Consider the following 21,859-nt stretch of genomic DNA (forward strand, 5'->3'; position numbering starts at 1 on the left):
TACAAAAGCCCTTCTAAATCCCCTGTCGCTCGTTTGTAGAAAAGCTATAGTCTCCCAGGCCTCCCTGAGTCACGAAAGAGCAGGATTAAGCGATTAATGATTAAGAGAGTCACAGAATCTTCAGTTCCTCCCTGAAGGACATAGATAACAGTGTCTGATGCACATTCCTCAATTGCTTTGCAAATACTATAACTGCCACCAGAGGGAAAAAACTAACCGTAGGATGACCAGACTGTAGCCATGACATAAATTGCTCTGTCTTGACCACTACTGAGTCCGTGGCTTGCACAATTCCAAGAACTGGCCTCAAGGAAACAGGAACACATCAACCCTAGGGTTGAAGATTAACTGTGCTTAAAACGATCACAGTGATGCTGATTAGACTACTGCATGACCAGTTTAGAGATGATAGTCGTTGTTGACTATGCTGTTCTGAACGTATTTGGCACACTCACTGCCAGTGAGCCCCCGAAAATTCTCCTTTAAAACCTTTTGACCCCTAACTGACAACTGGGAGGTGATTTGGGGGAATGTAAGTCCACCATCTCCCCAGGTGCCGGCTTCCGAAATAAAGCCTCTTTTTTCACCATCCTTGTCTCTCCAACAGACTCCAGAGCAACAACCAAGATGAACCAGAGTTTGGTCCTGGCTCTGGCTAGTAACAGTCTACCTAGACATATTAACTCACAATCCAGCGTAAAATAAAGTATTTTTCATTTCCCTCATAAACAAAAATGTATACCAATTTTCCCCTAAGGAAGTTACAAAGTTGTTTAGATGGAAGCAATGTCAATTCTCGGAACGGGGTTGTTAAAGTGCAAAAGACTCAGACTTCCGTGGTGGGCCAGTGGTAAGACACTGTATTTCCACTACAGAGGGCACAGGTTTGATCCCTCATAGGGGAACTAAGATCCAAGGGCTACATTCACGGTCAAAACATAGGAAAAAAATTTCTTTTTTAATTAAAATACAAAAGATGCGTGACAAATTATGGTCACGTCATGTGTGAATAGGTAAGATTAGAGGACTATTTCCTGTGTATCATGTGACATTCCTGTTCTGGCCTCCAAACAAAAGCCTGACAGATGTAAGTGCTTGTAGATAACACTCTGAGCTATATAGGACACACTGAGATTTCTGTAAGGGTGCACGGATGATCAAGTTGCAAGGGACTAAAGAAAAGTTTTCTGTGTGTCAGAAGAAAAAATATTACTAATCAATATAAAGCAAGCTCCAGCCATCTGCTGTTCTAAAATTAGACACTCAGTCAGGTTACAAAGAAGTGACATTCTGCCAATGAAAGTAGGAATTTGGACTACAGGATAAATATCACCACTAGTGATGAAATTATCTTACTAAAGAACAATGACAGCTTTTTAACTTCGGGGATCAATAATGGTTCTCCTCAGTTACAGTTCATAAAGGATTATTTTATTCTGCTATCCCAAAGCTTATTAAAGATGAGCCACTATTACTAGAGGACTGTGATTTTACACCTAACATAAATTAGATTGACCCATATCTCCAGTATGTAGATACATATTATCAAACATTTGTTTTGCAAAAGTGAACCTAAAAAACATTGCCTTACCAAGGAATGAGACTAGTTAATATGAGCTCCTTCAATTATAAAGATTTAGCCAAAAACAATCTGTATGAAAACCCAAAGACCTCAAATAACAAAAGCAATCTTGAGCAAAAAGAACAAAGCTAGAGGCTTCCCTGGTGGTCCAGTGGTTAAAAATCTGCCTTGCAATGCAAGGGACACCAGTCTGATCCCTGGTAGCGGAAGATGTGACATGCCTCGGGGCAACTAAGCCCAGGCACCACAACTACAAAGCCCTCCCGCCCACAACCCATGCTCTGCAACAAGAGAAACCCCTGCTCACTGCAACTGGAGAAAACTCATGTATAGCAATGAAGACTCAGCGAAGCCAAAAATAAATAATAAATAAAAGAAATATTTTTTAAAAAGGGCAAGAGATAAAAAGTGTTGTCAAGGATGCAGAGAAAAAGGGACCCCTGTACATTATTGGTGGGAATGTAAATTGGGACAGTCACTATGCAAAACTGTACAGAGGTGCCTCAAAAAAATAAAAATAGAACTATCATACAATTCAGCGATCCCACTTCTGTGTATATATCCAAAAGAAACGAAATCAGTATCGCCAAAAGATATTTGTACTCCCTCCCATACTCATTGCAGCATTATTCACCATAGCCAAGGTATGTGAGCAACCTAAGTGTCCATTAATGGATAAATGGTTAAAGAAAATACACACAACACACAGTGGAATGAATTTCAGCCTTGAAAAAGGAGGAAATCTTGTTATTTGCAACAGCATTAATGAACCTGGAGGGCATTATGCTAAGTGAAATGAGCCAGAAAGAGAAACACAAATACTGCATGATCTCACTTATGCATGGAATCTTAAAATTTTTTTAAATTATAAATAAATAGATATTTAAATAGCTAAACTCCTAGAAAGAGAAGAGGTTGCCAGGAGGTAGAGAGTGAACGCAATGAGGAGAGGTCAGGAAAACGGTACAAACCTTCAGTTATAAGATGAATAAAGTCTGTGGATCAAATAATGTACATGGTGACTATGGTTGATAACACATATAACTGAAATTCACTGAGTAATAGGACTTAACCGTTCTCACACACACACAAAAGTTAACATGTAAGGTGATGGATATGGTAATCCTTTCACAGTGTCTATATATATCAAATCATCATGGTGTACACTTTAAATATCTTACCAAAAAAATAAAGTACAATTTTGTCAATTATACATCAATGAAGCTAAAGAAAAAAAAAGAAAAAAGATGGAGGTGGAGGTAGACAAAATGCCTCATAATGTTAGTACTGGTTTCTGATTAAAGAAAGTTTACTGAATCACAATATCGTACACCTAAAGCTAATGTAATATTGTAAAACAACTATACTTCAATTAAAAAAAGAAAAGAAAAACATAATTTAATCATTTTTTTACATTTCTTGGCAGAAAAAAAGAAAGCTTATGAAACACCTCCCTTATCTCCTCTCCCAACAAAGACCCCACTAACATGAGAGAAAAAGAATGAAGATAAGCCACATTAAAGAATAGAACATGCGTGTGTGCTAAGTCACTTCCGTTGTGTCCAACTCTTTGTGACCCTATGGACTGTAGTCCACCAGGCTCCTCTGTCCAAGGGAGTCTCCAGGCAAGAATACTGGAGTGGGTTGCCATACCCTCCTCCAGGGTATCTTCCTGACCCTGGGATTGAACTCGCCTCTCTTACATCTCCTACATTGCAGGTAGGTTCTCTACCAGGAGCGCCACCTGGAAGGCCAGGAATAGAACATGGAGTGGCCAAAAGCAAAGGAGAGATTCCCGCAGGTATGGAAGTCCGAAAGCCAGGGAAGACGCGGTGACCGTTGTTTCAGGGGGAGGGGAAGAAGCCAAAGCTTGGTGTTTACAGAGGGGGACACTTGTTGAGGTTTGGGACTTAGAACCACTTGGTACTGGAGTGGACACAAACACAAATTGGGGAGAAACTGAAAGACTACATACAGCTGTATCCGGTTAGTGGTGCCGCACTCGCTCTGATTCATGATGACCTCTGTCTCAACTATTTTAGTACTAAAACCTAAGCACATTCACAGACGCACTCAAGGGAATCATTCCGGGGCTGAGGTGAGGGCAGAGGGAAAGTCCTGGCCAGGCCCCGCCCACGGGCTCTCACCAATGGGCAGTGAGCGCAGTGCTGGGCTTTCTCTACCAGCCGCCCCTTTTACTCCTCTAAGGTTTCTTTCTGCCTTTATTTCATGTCCAGTTAAACAGTTTTGACCCAAAATGGCTTACGGAGATGTGTAAGTGATGACAGTAAAGGTGCTGCAAAAGTGCCCGAGGTGCCGTGGAGAAGGCAAAGGATGAAATTTAAGTCCAGCACATAGTCAGGAGCTGGTGGAGGTATCTCTTACACATCACAGGGAAGACTCCACGGTGTCTGCAAGAATTTGTGACTTCACGGAGCATCCTGCCAAGAACGTCTCCAAAGGAATTATGCATAACCACCCTGTTTATAGGGTTCACTGGTGGCTCAGATGGTAAGGAGTCTACTCCAGCGCGGGAAACCCAGGTTCAATCCCTGGGTTGGGAAGATCCCCTGGAGAAGGAAATGGCAACCCATTCTAGAATTCTTGCCTGGAAAATCCCATGGGCAGAGGAGCCTGGTGGGCTACAGTCCATGGGGTCCCAAAGAGTCGTACACAACTGAGCCACTTCACTTTACACTTCACTTTACACTTTACTTTACCCTGTTTATGCTGATTCATTCAGCCCTGTCATTTCTCAATTGCATGTTGAGCTGAAAGGGTGGGTCATGATTACAAAGAGTCAATGTCCCCACTCCAGGTACAGAACACTGTCAAACGTCTACTCTCACAAGACGGGATACAAGGAGTTTCCTTCAAATTTTCTCATTTTTTATGAAATATTCAACACATATAAAAGATTATGTAATATATTTAATATATATAAGGAATGAAGATCATAATAAAACTCACTTCCTAATTTAAAAAATAGGTCACAACCAATAACAATATTCTTTATGCTCCACTCCAAGCATATCCCCAAAGTATAAGTGCTATTTGAATTTTGTGTTTTGTTTTTTTTGCCTTTATGATGGTTTTGCCACATAATGTATATAAATTGCCACATAAATGTATATAAAAAAACAACCTGAATTAGTATCCTCAGAGATTAAAGAAAGTATTATAGAAGAAGCTAAAATGAAAAAATGATTAAAGAACAAAAGAGATTTCTTGGAAATAAAACCATTATTGACAAAAAATTTTTTAATTCAATAAAGGAATGAAAGTAAGTTTTAAAAATCTACCAAGAAATACAACCAAAAGACAGAGACAGAAATAGAGACAGAAGAGTTAAGCAAAAAGAGTCTCAATTCAATAGGTCTTCTCCATATCAGAAGTTTTAAAAAAGAAAACAGTTTAAGAAGAAAGGTGAATTATCAAAGAAATGATAGAAGAAAATTTCCCAGAAGTGAAGGGCATGAATCTCTGTATTGAATGGGACAAGCACTCAGCACAACGAATGGGAAAAACCAACTACATCAAGTGGTTGATGTTTCAAAATTATCCAGATTCATTAGCTGGAGAAGAAAGTGAAGTGAAAGTCTCTCAGTCGTGTCTGACTCTTTGCGACCCCATGGACTATACAGTCCATGGAATTCTCCAGGCCAGAATACTGGAATGGGTAGCCATTCCCTTCTCTAGGGGATCTTCCCAACCCAGGGATCAAACCCAGGGATCAAACTCAGGTCTCCTGCATTGCAGGCAGATTCTTTACCAGCTGAGCCACCAGGGAAGCCCAGATAGAGAAGAAAAGATCATTTTAAAAAGACGGTAAGATCCATTTCTTTTTCTCTTCTCCCACACCCCTCTGGAATGGATTTGATATATAACTTATAACCATTTGCAAATGTGCAAAAGCAGGTATCCAATCAATTACACTAAAAGCTTCAAGTAAAGGGAAGTAAGCAAGGTGCAGTTTATTGCTAATGTTAAGTAGTGGGATTTGGTGAGTTTATAAAGCACTAAAATAAAGTTAGAAGCTACAGCTATTAATAAAATCTAGTCTTGGAAGGGATCAATGTTCTTCACTTTTCTAGTCCTGTTTCCCACAAGCTGAAAGACCTTATGCTTATATTTTGTGAAGCAAGATACTGAAAACTAAAAACTCATCTTGGCGGTCAATATATTGAGTGCCTGTGTATTTTCTGTGTTTTAAAATATCTCCACAAATAATTAAAAGGTTCAGATAACAAAAGATCAAATGGAAGAGTCTTTTATAGGAATTGCCCAAAGACTATCTTTTTTTGTTTTAGTCAGCAGACCTTACTGTCTCTCTAAATCAAAATGCTGCATATGAAATAGGAAAGACAGAACACAGACATGTGAAGCCCACTCCAATCAGGACTTCAGAGCACTGGTATTTCATAAGCAATTTAGTCATCATAATGAGTCTCGGTGGTTCTATATCCTACAAGTGCTTTTAGCCTTTACCGGGCAGTCAGTTCACTCCAGGTCTTTACCTCATAGCACAGAGACATCTTTGTTACTAAGGCAGACAGACATAAGCCAACAGGGAGCTTGTATTACGTGTCTAGAAAGAACTGTTCATTATTCACCCATCTCTGCCACAGATAAATTTCAATAATCTTGACTCTGCAAAACAGCCTGATCCCAAATGAACACAAACATTGCAAACTTCTTTCACTGTATTTTTGAAACTAGCAACCAATCACTTCTAATGAGCCTGTAGAGTGAGGTGGAATACACATATATTAGTTCTTAGTTTTATTTTTATGATATGAATTGTATGAAACTCAGTGTGACAACTACTCAATTTATCAGACAAACTTCCAGGGGTATAAAGAGTCAATAACATCATTTCTAATACTGTACTCACAAAAGTCTATATTGGATACTGCTCTCATTTCTGCAGCTGTGTGAAGTCCTGTATGAGAGTCAAACTATAACACCTTAAGGTGCTTAAACTATTACCATATTTTAAAAATGTTCCTAATTTTCCTTTATGAATGAACCCAAAACATCTTTATTTAACAAATACTGAATTACGAGTGAATATGAGTTATTAAAAAAATTTTAATCCTATGTGGTATTTATACAATGGAATATTAACAATAAAGAAGAATGTAAGGTTGTAACTGTTGCTTCTTGACCTGCATACAGGTTTCTCAGGAGACAGGTAAGGTGGTCTGGGACTCCTGTCTCTTTAAGAATTTTCCACAGTTTGTTGTGACCCACACAGTCAAAGGCTTTCGAGTAGCCAATGAAGCAGATGTTTTCTGGAATTCCCTTACTTTCTCTATGATCCAACAAATGTTGGCAATTTGATTTCTGACTCCTCTGCCTTTTCTAAACCCAGCTGATACATCTGGAAGATCTTCGTTCATGTACTGCTGAAGCCTAGCTTGAAGGATTTTGAGAATAACCTTACTAGCATGAGAAATGAGTGCAACTGTATGGTAGTTTAGACAGTCTTTGGCACTGCCCTTTCTTCTTTGGGACTGGAATTAAAACTGATCTTTTCCAATCCTGTGGCCAATGCTGAGTTTTCTAAATTTGCTGACATATTGAGTACAGCACTTTAACAGTATTATCTTTTAAGATTTTAAATAGCTCAGCTGGAATTCCATCACTTCCACTAGCTTCGTTCGTAGTGATCCTTCCTAAAGCCCACTTGACTTCACACTCCAGGATGTCTGTCTGTAGGTGAGTGACCGCAACATCAGGGTTATCCGGCTCATTAAGACCTTTTCTGTATCATTCTCCCATGTATTCTTGCCACCTCTTCTTAATCTCTTCTGCTTCTATTAGGTACTTACTGTTTCTGTCCTTTATTGTGCCCATCCTTGCATGAAATGTTCCCTTGGTATCTTCTAAATTTCTTGAAGAGATCTCTAGTCTTCCCCATTCTGTTGTTTTCCTCTATTTCTTTGCATTGTTCACTTAAGAAGGCTTTCTTATCTCTCCTTGCTCTTCTCCGGAACTCTGCATTCAGTTGGCATATCTTTCCCTTTCTCCTTTGCCTTTCACTTCTCTTCTTTCCCCAGCTATTTGTAAATTTTAAAGCATTAGCATTAGCTTTACATCTGGACATAAGTTGATTTAATAAAGCCATGAATCTCCTACTTCATACTACGAAATCACTTAGATAACTATATATCGTTCTACAAACAGCACATAATAAAAACTGTAGCACAAATTTATAACCTTTCATAAGTCATTTCATCTCACACCAATTTTATTCTCTCCTATCAACTGATACACTCTCCACACTACTCACCTTCACCCCTGTTCAACTTGCTTCCTCTTCTTTATATAGTCTCCCTGCTTCTTAGCACGTGCTCTTCTGTCATTTCTAGTAAAATCTCCTACTTCACATAAAGGCTTATGCGATATCTGAAACTCCCACATTTTAGAGTTCAGGATCCATCAATTAAGATAAGTATCTCAGGGGACTTCCCCAGTGGTCCGGTGGTTAAGACTCCATGCTGCCAATATAGGTGGCCAGGGTTCCATCCCTGGTCAGGGATCTAAGACCCCACATGCCACACATGGTGGCCAAAAGATTAAAAAGTTAAAAAAAAATTTTTTTTTAAAGACCAGTATCTCAAAGGAATGATCAAGTTGAAGAAAAATCTACTAATAGGTATATTTGGATAATGGTTTTAGACAAACATAAAGACTGAGAATAAAATGTTACCTTGAAAACTCTTAAAAATATTAATTCATTAAGCACAAAGTAGACATTTAGTAATGTTTAACTTTGATGACATGCCTTGTAAGATATGCAAGCATTTGAAAGGTAGAGATTTGCAAACAGGTTTCCCAAAAGGATGACACTTATTATGCATCCAACTTATGGCAGCCAGTCCCCAAGATCCATACCTCCTATATTCATGCCCTTGTGGAATCCTCTTCAACAATGAATCAAGACTGGATCCATGTGACCCATAGAACATGGTGAAGATGACGATCCACTGCAGCTTCTGTCTAGATCTCTTGGATTACTCCCTCAGGGGGACATCAGCTGCCATGCTGTGAGGACATTCAAGCAGCCACACAGCAAGAACTGAGGGCTCCCACCAACATGCCATCCCCAACATGCCAGCCAAGTGAGCAAGCATCTTAAAGTAGATCCTCCTTGCCCCAAATCCTCAGATGACCATAGCCCCAGCTAAATCTGTCTGCAGTCTTACTGAGAGACCAGAGTCAGAACTTCTCGGCTGAGTCACTCTCTAATTCCTGACTGAGAGACTTTGAGAGACAATAAATAATTATTGCCGTTTTAAGCTGCCAGGTTTTAGGGTGATCTGTTATACAGCTTAGTAACTAGAATGTAACCTAGGCCTAATCTTCAATGCTGTCCTTCATGAGTGATCATGACTCTTGATGAAAAATGTATGTGATTATGGTTTATGATTTATGTAACCAGCAGTCAACAAGCCCATAAGATAAGTAGTAAAGATTTTGATAGATATGCAGTAAAGAAAAGAAAGGAGTAGAATATGTGATGGGCTCAACTGTGTTCCCCACAAAATTCATATGAAGCTCTAACTCCCCATACTAAGGAGGTGACTGCAATTGGAGACACAGTCTTCAACAAGGTAATTAAGTTAAAACAAGGCCATGGAGGCAGACCCTAATAGGACACCATTAGGTAGGACACCAACAGGACTGGTGTCCTTATAAGAAGACAAAGAGACACCAGGAGTTCACATGGACAGAAAAAAAATATGTGAAGACACAGCAAGAAGGCAGCCATCTGCAAGCCAAGGCGAGAGGCCTCAGGGGACAACCGGATCTATAAACACCTTGATCTGAGACATCCAGTCTCCAGCACTGTGAGAAAAGGAATTTCTGTTGTTTAAGCTACTCAGTCTCTGGTGCTTTGTTATGGCAGCCCTGGCAAACTAATATAGAGGGGAAACTGAAAGTGTTAGTTGCTCAGCCATGTCTGAGTCTTTTGCAACCCCATGGACTATAGCCTGCAAGGCTCCTCTCTCCATGGAATTCTCCAGGCAAGAATACTGGAGTGGGTTGCCATTCCCTTCTCCAGGGGATCTTCCCGACCCAGGGATCGAACCTGGGTCTCCTATATTGTGGGCAGATTCTTTACCGTCTGAACCACCAGGGAAGCCCCACAGAAGGGAAACCCAGGGATTAAAAAGAAAAAAAGACTTAGAGAACATAACAAAAGCATTTTAAGGAACAGTACTAAATCATAGTACCTAAAGATGCACACTTGGATAGCAGAGGTACAAAAAAACACAAGGAAGTGATTACTATAACAAATAATCCAGGCAGCCTACACTTTACACGTGTAGGCTGCCTGTACATTCTAACATGCACTATTTCAGGTCCCACAGATTAAATTATACCAGTCTTCCAACTCACTTACCACGGTGTATTAACTTTGAGGAACTGCATGAGGTACCAATTAACAGCTCTCTGGTCTACAAATCACTATGTAATCAACAGAAGTGCATCACAATTAGTGACCAACTGCATCACATCTTTCCCAGTCTGCCAGTGATCAGCCACTGGTCATTTGTTAGTTCACACAGACAACAAACCACATGACAGTGTTGTCTCCTTGTCTCCCAGTGAAAAATCCACCTAATAGCTTCCCAAAATGAGCAATTAAAAGAGGGAATTAGCCAACAAAGAAGAAAGTGAAACCAAGAAATGAAAAGTCGGAAGTGAAATTTGAATGGAATAGGACGGAGTCACAAAAGAAATGGCTGACCATGGTAAGTTGACACAGCTACCACCTGAAGACTCCAGATGTGAAGCCAGAAGAACCCAAAGAAGGGCACTGATCACCATAAATTAGGAAAGTGTGGAGATGAAAAGGATGAAGAAATGACGCTGCAAAAGCTTCACATGAACGGAACTCCTGCAAACACTTCAAGACACTGAAAGCGCAAAGGATAAAATATTAGAAACTGATCCAGACTTCGACAAGAACATGAAAGTTAATCAAGGCATAGAAAAGATGCTTGTTGTAGATGCAAACTAGTATACAGAAGACGGATAAACAAGATCCTACTGTAGAGCACAGGGAACTATGTTCAATATCCTGTGATAAGCCATAATGGAAAAGAATATGAAAAAGAACGTATACACATATAGACATGTGTATATAGGGCTTCCCGGTAGCTCAGAAAGTAAAGGATCTGCCTGCAATGCAGGAGACCTGGGTTTGATCCCTGGATTGGGAAGATCCCCTGGAGAAGGGAATGGCTACCTACTCCAGTATTCTTGCCTGGAGAATTCCATGGACAGAGAAGTCTGTATATGTTTGCATGTATAACTGAGTTCCTTTGCTGTAGGAGAAATTAACACAACATTGTAAATCAACTATACACCAATAAAATAAATTCTGAAAAGTTACCTGTTCTGTATCATAAGTTATAGGATGGGAAAAGGCAAACCAAACTACTCTTGATAAGATTTTACAAAGAAAATAAAAGTCTAATATTCAGTGTTGCTAATGTTTCAAATTACAGTGTACTAAACTTTGGTATTTTTAAATTTCCCTATACAATTGTAACAGACAGTAGAATAGTTTTTAATGTTTTGGCCAAACATTTAAAGGTCCTACTAAAATCGAAATTTTCCCCACTGATTATTAAGATAGCCTATCAGGGTTTCCCTGGTGGCTCAGATGGTAAAGAATCTGCCTGCAATGCAGGAAACCCAGGTTTGATCCCTGGGTTAGGAAGATCCCCTGGAGAAAGAAATGGCAACCCACATGGCAGCCCACTCCAATATTCTTGCCTGGAGAATCCCATGGGCAGAGGAGCCTGGAGGGCTATAGTCCATGGGGTTGCAAAGAGTCAGACACGACTGAGCAAATAACACTAGGAATCAGGGTTTCAGCATGCTCTATTTTCTTTATAGCACCACAGCTCAGGCAAGGGTGGCCTGTAGTTAATTTGGAGGGAGAGAGGGAGTTATGATTGAGATGCAGCCCAAGGAGGGGCTTCTGGGGTGACTGGCAAAGTTTGATTTCCTGACTAGAGTGGCCATTATAAAAGTATTTGGCTTATAATAATTTGTTAAGGCGAAAAAATGTTTTTGTGACTCAAACCCATAGAGGCAGGAGACTAGTGAATGAGGACCCATCTGAAGCAGTGGGCCATTGGTCACCTTTCTAAAAGAAAAGAAAAGCCACAGAAGTAAGAAAGTGACTTGGCAGAAGGCACAAAGACTTTGGTCAGACATGAAACTGGAAACTAAGCCTCCTGGCAGCCAGGTCACACTCTTCTCTTTAAAGCCTGACAGTCTCCCATGAAGCAGACTTCTCCTGAAGGGCATCTGTATTGTCCATGCCCAGGAGAGGTCATTCAGCCAGGTTTGAATGTGGAGGCCTGGGGTTTTAAGATACAGTACCTAATGCTAATCAGAAAGAAAAACACAAATACGTAGGGAGGTGGAAAGTCACTGACCTTAACATTTTTCTTTCTGAATTATTGTTCAGGTAGAGATTAGACTGCAGAGAACAGTAAAACAGTTTGGCCTCCCTAATCCTAGGGCAACAATACACTCAAATGTAATGAATATCATTTATTCTGTGAGGCTGAGACAGTGCTGCTGTGGATTTATGGTGTCTGGTTGTTGTTTAGTCACTAAGTCATGTCCAACTTTTTTGCAACACCATGGACCATAGCCCGCCAGGCTCCTGTGTCTGTAGGATTTCTCAGGCAAGAATACTGGAGTGGGTTACCATTTCCTTCTCTAGGGGATCTTCCCGACCCAGGGATTGAACCTGTGTCTCCTGCATTGGCAGGCAGGTTCTTTACCAATAAGCCACCAGGGAAGCCCCATGGTATCTGGCTAGGTTACAATCAATACTTGGTCGTTCCTTTCATTTTCTCTTAATTAAACAAAAATTTTTTATTTTATATTGGAGTATAGTTGATTAACAATGATGTGTTAGTTACAGGTGTAGAGCACAGTCATTCAGTTATACCTGCACAAGCATCCATTCTTTTTCATCTTTCCTTTTAGATTGATTACTATAACATAGAATTTTTCCCCTCATTTAAATACCCTGACAGCCTCTGACATTCCTTTTTTCATGCAAAATCCATCATGGCTTTTATCGGCCTACTGATTTGAGGAATATGTTTTCTCTCCACTATATGCACAACTTTCATGTTGAATAACAAAAAGTATGCCTTATATAACTGAGATATCAACCTCCATCCAGTTTAGCTGGCTAGTAAATTCAGAGCAAATACTCCAAGTCTCTTAAGATTTACCTGCTTACCCTCAATGTTAATGTCTCTGACATTAACGGAATTACAAAGGCAGAGGGAGAGAGAGGCATAATAAGAAAGTGCACAGACATCCTGGGGCAAAATCTGGTAGAGTATTTCATGTTCTATTTTCAGCACAAAAGCATGGTCACTTTTAACACAACCAGTCAGTTATAACCACAGTGTTAGTGTTTATGAGTCATTAAATACCAAGGGAAGAATTTAAATTTGTGAATTTTGGATTTAAAAAGACAGAAATGCACTAAGCATCAAGACAGTTAGCTTTTGGTATATCAGAATAATCAATTTTTAAAGACAGAAGCCTTATTTTTTTTTCAAAATGGCCTTTTCTGAAGAGTTTAATAATAGGAAGGAAAGAAATTCTAGTATGGAGAGATAAATTAAACCTGTTGCATATTTTTCAGGGAAGAAAAGGAATGATCTAACATTATCATTTTAATAAAAATAGAAGATGGTTATTTACTTAGCAACCTTTTGAGAACCTTGTTCCTCTATGGTATTCCTACGTTCTGGGAAATGCTGGGCTCCCTTAAAGAGGGTATATTTTGAATGATTAGTAATTCTGATCATATAGTAAATATCCTGAGTCTAAGGGAACTCATTATTGAAAGGAATCCTTTGCTAATCTTACATAAGATTCTTTAAATCCTTATTAGCATATGTTTTTGAGATAAGTTTCCCAAGACATCTCCCAACAGGAAGGTATCTAATTAGCTGCAAGTCCCTCATTGGACGGTAAAGTGTTTACTTCTCTTACATTTCAAAGTACAAAATACCCTGGCTTACATCCAATCAACCATCCAGGATTTATTTCAGCAGGGTAGCAAAGATGCAAAATGTTTCAATGCACCTGACCCTCAGTTTTAAAACTGCTTTTGAACAGCAACACAGCTCCACTCATATTAAATATTGATAGTGTGAGGTTTTTCGATTCCTCAAGTTTTTATTTTTCTGGGTTTTGTTTTTGGAGGTTTTTTTGAGGTGGGGGTACTCACTTTTTTCCGTATTGTATAAAAACCCAACAGGTGCCAGGAGATTTTGCTATTATTCATGACTGGCTTTACAGCTCTTTACTGTACTAAGTTTTTGAACAGCAAATGGGGGGAAACAAAGGCTTCAGTGAGCAAGCCGTTCATTAAGTATCAGGTAACCTAGGACAATACATTCTGGAGATTAAGGAAATTATAAATAATTAAATAAGCAACCGTTCCTAAAGAGCCTATAAAACACCTGCACTTAGGTTCTTCCTCTCTTGGTAACTTCTTCTGCTACTAACTTTTATTTTGATTTTAAAAAGGGATTTAATGCTAATTTTAGATTTAATTTGTTCCCTTTTAGCATCAAGAGGCATACGGAGCTCCAATGTAAACCAGTCACTTTTTCTGAAGCCCCAGTGCCAACATCCCTATCATTATTTCTATTTGGAAGCAAGGCAGCAGATGGCTGTATAGGTGCAGTCAGGCAGTGAATGATTTGATTTCTATGATAAGCCCATGGCCGGGTATCTCTGCACGTGTGAAGAATGCTGATGACTAATGCCATTGGGCATTCCCCTCTCAGTTCCACGCTCTCCTATCTAGCAGGCAAAGCTTCAGTTCTGGGGTGAGTCAATAAGCATATTTAGAGCTACCAGAGAAACTATTTTTAGGGACCCAAAGACAAGTTGCCACAAGGGTCTGAGTAACTTAAGGTCCTCCATCAAAATCTGAGGTGCTTGTTACGCGTGCATCTCCCTGGATCTGCTGAATCAGGACCCTGAGGAATCAGGGTGGGCATCGTTGAACTGTCATAGAGTTCCCAGATGATTCTTACTCATGGTGAGCTGGAAACGGATTGATCTAAAGACTGGAAGACAGACTGGCAGATTGCTAACTACAAGACCAATTGAGTAACTTACGTGAGATCACTTAAAATCTACTTTAGATTCTCGATAGGTAGGTTTTATTATCCCCACTACGATGGTAAACTGTGGGCCAGAGATTAAGTAAATCCTAACTAGGATTCCCTTCTCTAGGGGATCTTACCAATGCAGGGATTGAACCCAGGTCTCCTGCATTGCAGGCAGATTCTTCATGGTCTGAGCCACCAGGAAAGTCCATAGAAACAGAGTCATCTCAAACCAAGTTATACTGATTTTTAAAATATTTTATTTTTACTTATTTATTTATTTGGCTGCTTGGGTCTTAGTTGTGGCATGCAGGATCTTCTAGCTATCTTTAGTGGCGACATAGGAACCCTTAATTGCAGCATGTGGGATCTAGTTCCCCCACCAGGGATGGAACTGGGTCCCCCTGCATTGGGAGTTCAAGGTCTTAGCCACTGGACCACCAGGGAAGTCCCCCAAATTATACTAATTTAAGTCTAGTGAAAGGGTTAGCAAACTTTCTGTAAAGGGATAGTAAATAAATACATTACATGTTGTGGGTCGTGTGGTCTCTGACAATTACTCAACTCTGCTAGCACAGTGTGAAAGCAGCCACAGACGGGATGGAAATCAAAGGGTATGGCTATGTTCTAAAAAAATTTTACAAAACAGGGAGTGGGCTAGACTTGGCCCATGGCTATAGTTTGCTGACCTTTGGTCTCGTGCATCTTTAATTCCAACATGGCACCATAAAATATAATTATTTTTTAAAAATTAGGTTGATATTAATTCCTCATTTAAATGCTTTCTTCTCTGCAATCACCCTCTGTTTTTTCAGTCTTTTAACTTTATCGAGGCTTTCAATGGCTGAATCAAAAATCTCTCTCGGTAAATGTCACATTACATTTGAAAATATGTGGGTTATTTTCAAATATCTCTTGATATTGATTTCTAACATAATTTCACAGTGCTAAGACAACAGACTCTGTATGATTTCAATACCTTTAGACCATGAAATTTTTGCACCTTGTTTTATGCCCTGGATATGTTCCAGTGTCTCCTGGTTTATAGTCTATGGGAACTTGAATAGAATTTGTATCCTACTGTTGTGTAAAAATTATATAAATCTTAATTATGTTGAATTGGTTTGTGGTGCTTCTAGGTCTACTATATCCTTCTACTTTTCTGTCTATTCATCCTACTAATTTTTGAGAGTTTGACATTGAAACTCCAACTAAAAATCTTTATTTATCTACTTAAAAAAATAATTGTAATATATAGTGGAACTATATGTTACTTTGTTCTGTATTTTCCAAGTCTCCTGTAAATGTGTTATCATACTTTCATAATTTAATTTTTTTAGTTTTATTTATGTATTTGACTGCACTGGGTCTTAGTTTTGTCATGTGGGACCTAGTTTCCTGACCAGGCATCAAACCCCAGTCCCTGCATTGGGAGAGTGGAATCTGAGCCTCTGGACCACCAGGGAAGTCCCATACTTTCATAATTTAAAAAAGAAAAAAAAGGCAAAAAATTAGGACCTAAAAGGTGGTAAATATTAATTATTGGCACCTCTTCCTTAGGTAAAACAGCCCAATCCCAACTATGAACAGATAAATGAAACATTACTATAGGCAGACCTCAAAGACGATGCAGATTTGGTTCCAGACCACTCAATAAACTGAATACTGCAATAAAGCAAGTCACAGCAGTCTTCTGACTTCTTAGTACTCATAAAAGTTATATTTACACTACTCTGTAGCCTATTTAGTGTGATATAGCATTATGGCTTAAAAATATACATATGTTTATTTTAAATATTTTATTTATTTAAAAAGTTTAAAATATTTTATTGCCAAAAAATGCTTATAATCATCTGAGTCTTCAATGAGTCATGATCTTTTTGCAATAGTAACATCAAAGACCACTGACCATACATCATCATAATAATGAAAAAGTTTGAAATACTACAAGAATTACCAACACATGACACAAGACACAAAGTGAGCAAATGCCATTGGAAAAATGGTGAAAATGGACTTGCTCAATACAGGGTTGCCACACACCTTCAATTTGTAAAAAATGCAGTATCTGTGAAGCACAATAAAGCAAACAGCAATGAAACAAGATATGCCCATATAGTTGGTGTAACTACTAAGTTATGGACCACTTTCTCTATGACTCCAACTAGGTACTGGGATCTTTCACATGATATTTTATTAATCCCTCAATATTCTCCATTTCTAGCTGTTAGATGCTGGATATAGTTAAGTGGCACCCTCTCAGGCACAAAATAGTTTCAAGTAAATAAATATAGCCAAATCTTACAACTTTAGTTTCCATTATATTGTCACGCTGCTTATTTACATCATGCCAAATGCCAGGCTGCATGAATCACAAGCTGGAATCACGATTGCCAGGAGAAATATCAACAACCTCAGATATGTAGATGATACCACTCTCATGGCAGAAAGCAAAGAGGAACTAAAGAGACTCTTGATGAGGGTGAAAGAGGAGAGTGAAAAAGCTGCTTAAAACTCAACATTCAAAAAACTAAGATCATGGCATCTGGTCCCATCACTTCATGGCAAATAGAAGGGGGAAAAGTGGAAGCAAGGACAGATTTCATTTTCTTGGGCTCCAAAATCACTGCGGACAGTAACTACCGTCATGAAATTAAAAGGCACTTGCTCCTTGGAAAGAAAGCTATGACAAACTTAGCGTATTAAAAAGCAAAGACATCACTTTGCTGACTAAGGTCTGTATAATCAAAACTATGGTTTTTCCACTTACTACTAGTCATATATGGATGTGAGAGTTGGGCCATAAACAAAGCTGAGTGTTGAAGAATTGATGACTTTCGAATTGTGGTGCTGGAGAAGACTCTTGAGAGTCCCTTGGACTGTAAGGAGATCAAACCAATTAATCCTAAAGAAAATCAACCCTGAATATTCATTGGAAGGACTGATGCTGAAGCTGAAGTTCCAATCCTTTGGCTACCTGATGCGAAGAGCTGACTCACTGGAAAAGACCCTGATGCTGGGAAAGACTGAAAGCAAAAGAAGAGGGTGGCAGAGGATGAGATGAACTCAACCAACTCAATGGAGATGAATTTGAGCAAACTCCAGGGTATACTGGAGGACAGCGAAGCCTGGTGTGCAGTCCATGGGTTTCCAAAGAGTCACACATGACTTAGTGACTGAACAACAACAACAAAGAGCAAATAAGTAAAAGCTGCACTTAATTTATGACAGCGTAATACATCACATGGTGAAGACTGCTTTTTTTAGAAGAGGAAAATTTTCATACTTGCCTATTGCCAGCAGCTGGAAGTAAATTATTACAAGAACATTCATGAACCCAATGAGACATGCATATTCTTGTTCTTGGCTAATCTTCCTCTGTTCCATCTTTCCCAAATGTGCAATTCTCTAGGGAGTTGGATGACTCTAAATAAATAAAATAAAATACACTTCATTCCCTAATAAATGTATGAAACTAGATGGTTTAATCCTATTTCTATTTACTCAAGAATTATGACAAAATTGTTTCCTGTAGGAAGGTCTCACCCACACCTTATACTACAAAGACATAACACTTTATATATAGCTGTTTGGAAAGTGAGAAATAAATCATATGACACAGTTACACTGAACTGACCAGTTAAAAGACTAGCATATTAATATAAAAGATGGCTACTTATCCATCAAAGAGCTCTGTTCCCCTTTTAAAGTAAATCACTATTGCTCAGAAGCAGTTGTCCACCCAGGCACATATATTTCCCAGCCTCCATAAATTGAGGTGGGGATTTGAGCTGGTTCTGGCCAATGGAATGTGAGTAGAAGTAATGTTTTTACTTGCTGGTGGAAGGAGTTATTCTGGTATGCCTTTCCCACCCTCTCTTCACCCCTGTAGTGACACTGGAAATCACCTTGTTCATGACGGTTTAACAAGATGGAAGGACCCTTTATCTGAGAATCAGTTGAAGAAGAGCTAACCAGGAGGGCTGCCTAACCAGGAATAACCTATTTGGACTTTGGGTGAGATGGAAGTAAACTTTTACTGGCTTAAGCTACTGAGATTTGGAGACATTTGTTACAGCAGTTAGCCTACTCAAACAGAATATACTTGAGTTGAATAAATGAGTCAAGTCACGATTTATTGAAGGATTTCTAAGATGGATGCAAAGATTAGAGAATCACATGTATAAGAAAAACTTGCAAGTTACAGTTTTTCCCATTTGCGCAATCCATTTATGAGTTAAAAACCAGTCTCAATGACTGAGGAGTTCTATTTGTTAAATAAATTCTGATACCTAACATCTTTTAGCTCACCTAAACCACTGGATACTCCACAAGGTAGAATGTATTGTATGATACGTTTATAATACATTTATAACACAAAGTGTAAACCAGAAAACAATCTGAAAATTAAGTTTGCATCCCCTGGAGCAGAATCTACTGAACCTCAGTCATTCAGAACCACTTCCTGAGTTTTCCATAGCTGTGTACCTCAAGTATTATTTTCTTCCTATTTTTCCAGCATCACTGACTCGATGGACATGAGTTTGAGCAAATTCTGGGAGACAGTGAAGGACAGCGAAGCCTGGTGCGCTGCAATTCATGAGGTCGCAAAGAGTCGGACGTCACTTAGCCACTGAACAGTAACAATTTCTCCAGAGAGTCTGAGTCCCGCTCAGTCCCACTGAGTCCCACCTCTGCCCACTGGAGACTTGAAGATGGTTTACTCTGGGGCTACTTGAGGATCCTGGAGTTTGTAGGACACAGGAGAGAATGGCTGGAGGCTGAGGGGAAAAAACTGTTTAGGCTTCTCCCAGGTTTGAACAGCAAGAAAGCCTCTGGAGGCTGGTAAGGGGAAAGATACACCAGAAAACTGAAAGGGGCTAAGACACCCAAGTGAAAAAGCTTGTTACGGGGTGGGAAGAGCTCTATAAATTATATTTAAATTATATTTTCTTGTAGTGCTTACTATTTGGGGGTTAGAGAATCATTTAAGAATATAACAAAAGTTATGGAATGTTTCCCCTTTCATATATACAAATAAGCATTAACTACTCACACCTAAATCCTGGAAGCTGTTAGAGCCTTTGCAGTCCATCAGTTCTGAACCTCACGTTAAGAATCCCTAGTTTGTTGTTGTTTTGGAGAAGGCACTGGCAACCCACTCCAGTACTCTTGCCTGGAAAATCCCATGGACAGAGGAGCCTGGTAGGCTGCGGTCCATGGGGTCGCTAAGAGTCGGACATGACTGAGCGATTCACTTTCACTTTTCCCTTTCATGCATTGAAGAAGGAAATGGCAACCCACTCCAGTGTTCTTGTCTGGAGAATCCCAGGGACGGGGGAGCCTGGTGGGCTGCCGTCTATGGGGTCACACAGAGTCGGACACAACTGAAGCAACTTAGCAGCAGCAGCAGCAGTTTGTTGTTGTTGTTTAGTCTCTAAGTCATGTCCAACTCTTTGCAACCCTATGGACTCTTACCTGCCAGGTCCCTCTGTCCATGGAATTCTCCAGGCAAGAATACTGGAATGGGTTGCCATTTCCTTCTCCAGGGAATCTTCCTGACCCAGGGATTGAACCCAGGTCTCCTGTATTGGCAAGTAGATACTTTACCGCTGAGCCATCAGGGAAGCCCAGGGATCCCCATTATAGTGGGAGATTTAAAAGCTTCTCCTCAGGTTGATCGGAGAAGGCCATGGCACCCCACTCCAGTACTCTTGCCTGGAAAATCCCATGGACGGAGGAGCCTGGTGGGCTGCAGCCCATGGGGTCGTGAAGAGTCAGACACGACTGAGCAACTTCACTTTCACTTTTCACTTTCATGCATGGGAGAAGGAAATGGCAACCCACTCCAATGTTCTTGCCTGGAGAATCCCAGGGACGGCGGAGCCTGGTGGGCTGCTGTCTATGGGGTCACACAGAGTCGGACACGACTGAAGTGACTTAGCAGCAGCAGCCTCAGGTTGATACAGCAACCTACTAATAAATAATGCAGGCTCTTGCCTATGCAAGAGAGAACAAAGCTATTCCTTCATCTCTTCTATGACTGGGGATAAGGAGGAGGAAGGAAAGAGACATAATGTTACTTTGGCTTTGCTGGCCATCCTGCACTGTCCCTAGCCTCTATGCCTTGGTGCGGTACAGCAGTGGGGCACCATCAATGGGATATTTTTTTCTTTTTTAAACTTTATTTTGAGAGAATTCTCTGGCGGTCCAAGGTTAGGACTCTGTGTCTCCACGGCAACAGGCACCGGTTCGATCCTTGGTCAGGGAACTAAGATCCTGCATGCTACGTGGCACAGCCAAAAAAAAGAAAATAGAAGAAAAATCTTATTTTTAAACATTACTACTTTCTCACAGAAGTTGCAAAAAAAAAAAAATAGTACATGAACCTCAAAGACATGACGATAAGTAAAATAAGCCACACACAAAAGAAAAAACACTGTATGATTCCACTTATATAATGCATCTCAAGTAGTCAAATCGACAGAGAAAGAAAGTAGAACAGTGGTTACCAGGTGTCTGGGGGAGATGAGTTTGGGGAGTTATTGTTAAGTGGGTACCCAGTTTCAGTTCAGGATGATGAAAGTCTCTGGAGACTGACAGTGGTGATGGTTACACAACAATGAGAACGAAACTGATGCCACTGAACCGCATATTTAAAATACTATTGAAATAGTGAGTTCTATGTCATGTACATCACAATAAAAAATAGTACAGAGAGTGCCCATGTACCCTATCTCCCAACAGTAACGTCTTACATAGTGAAGTCGCTCAGTTGTGTCTGACTCTTTGTGACTCTGTGGACTGTAAGCCTGACACACTCCTCCATCCATGGGATTTTCCAGGCAAGAATACTAGAGTGGGTTGCCATTTCCTTCTCCAACTGTCTTACATAACCAGAGTACAATTATCAAAACAAGGAAATTGGCATTGGTATAATACTATTAACTACAGAACTTACTTGGATTTCACTTTTTCCACGAGCTCAGGGTATGTGTGTGTGTGTGTGTGTGTAGCTCTATGAATTTTATCACATTCACAGATTCATGTAACTATCACCATAGTCAGAGTACAAAACTGTATCAAACCT

The 21,859-nt window shown here is 39.8% G+C and overlaps 2 protein-coding genes across 25 annotated transcripts in view; one reads left to right on the forward strand and one right to left on the reverse strand.

Annotated features, from left to right (window-relative positions):
• Positions 1 to 21,859, reverse strand: part of ANKRD6 (ankyrin repeat domain 6) — a 198,918-nt gene that overhangs the window by 167,957 nt on the left and 9,102 nt on the right. For 2 of the 24 annotated variants that reach the window (XM_081528527.1, XM_081528517.1), the window contains exon 1: positions 8,483 to 8,632. The exons of the other annotated variants lie outside the window; for them this stretch is intronic. The gene's annotated coding sequence lies outside the window, so the exon portion shown is untranslated. Of the gene's footprint in view, positions 1 to 8,482; positions 8,633 to 21,859 lie in introns of those variants that run through there. 24 annotated transcript variants of the gene reach the window in all.
• Positions 1 to 21,859, forward strand: part of LOC145521915 (uncharacterized) — a 74,942-nt gene that overhangs the window by 39,446 nt on the left and 13,637 nt on the right. The gene's annotated exons all lie outside the window — the stretch shown is intronic.

The sequence above is a fragment of the Giraffa tippelskirchi genome, chromosome 9 (assembly GCF_054371585.1).
Source record: "Giraffa tippelskirchi isolate mGirTip1 chromosome 9, T2T-mGirTip1v1.2.pri, whole genome shotgun sequence".
Taxonomy (NCBI): domain Eukaryota; kingdom Metazoa; phylum Chordata; class Mammalia; order Artiodactyla; family Giraffidae; genus Giraffa; species Giraffa tippelskirchi.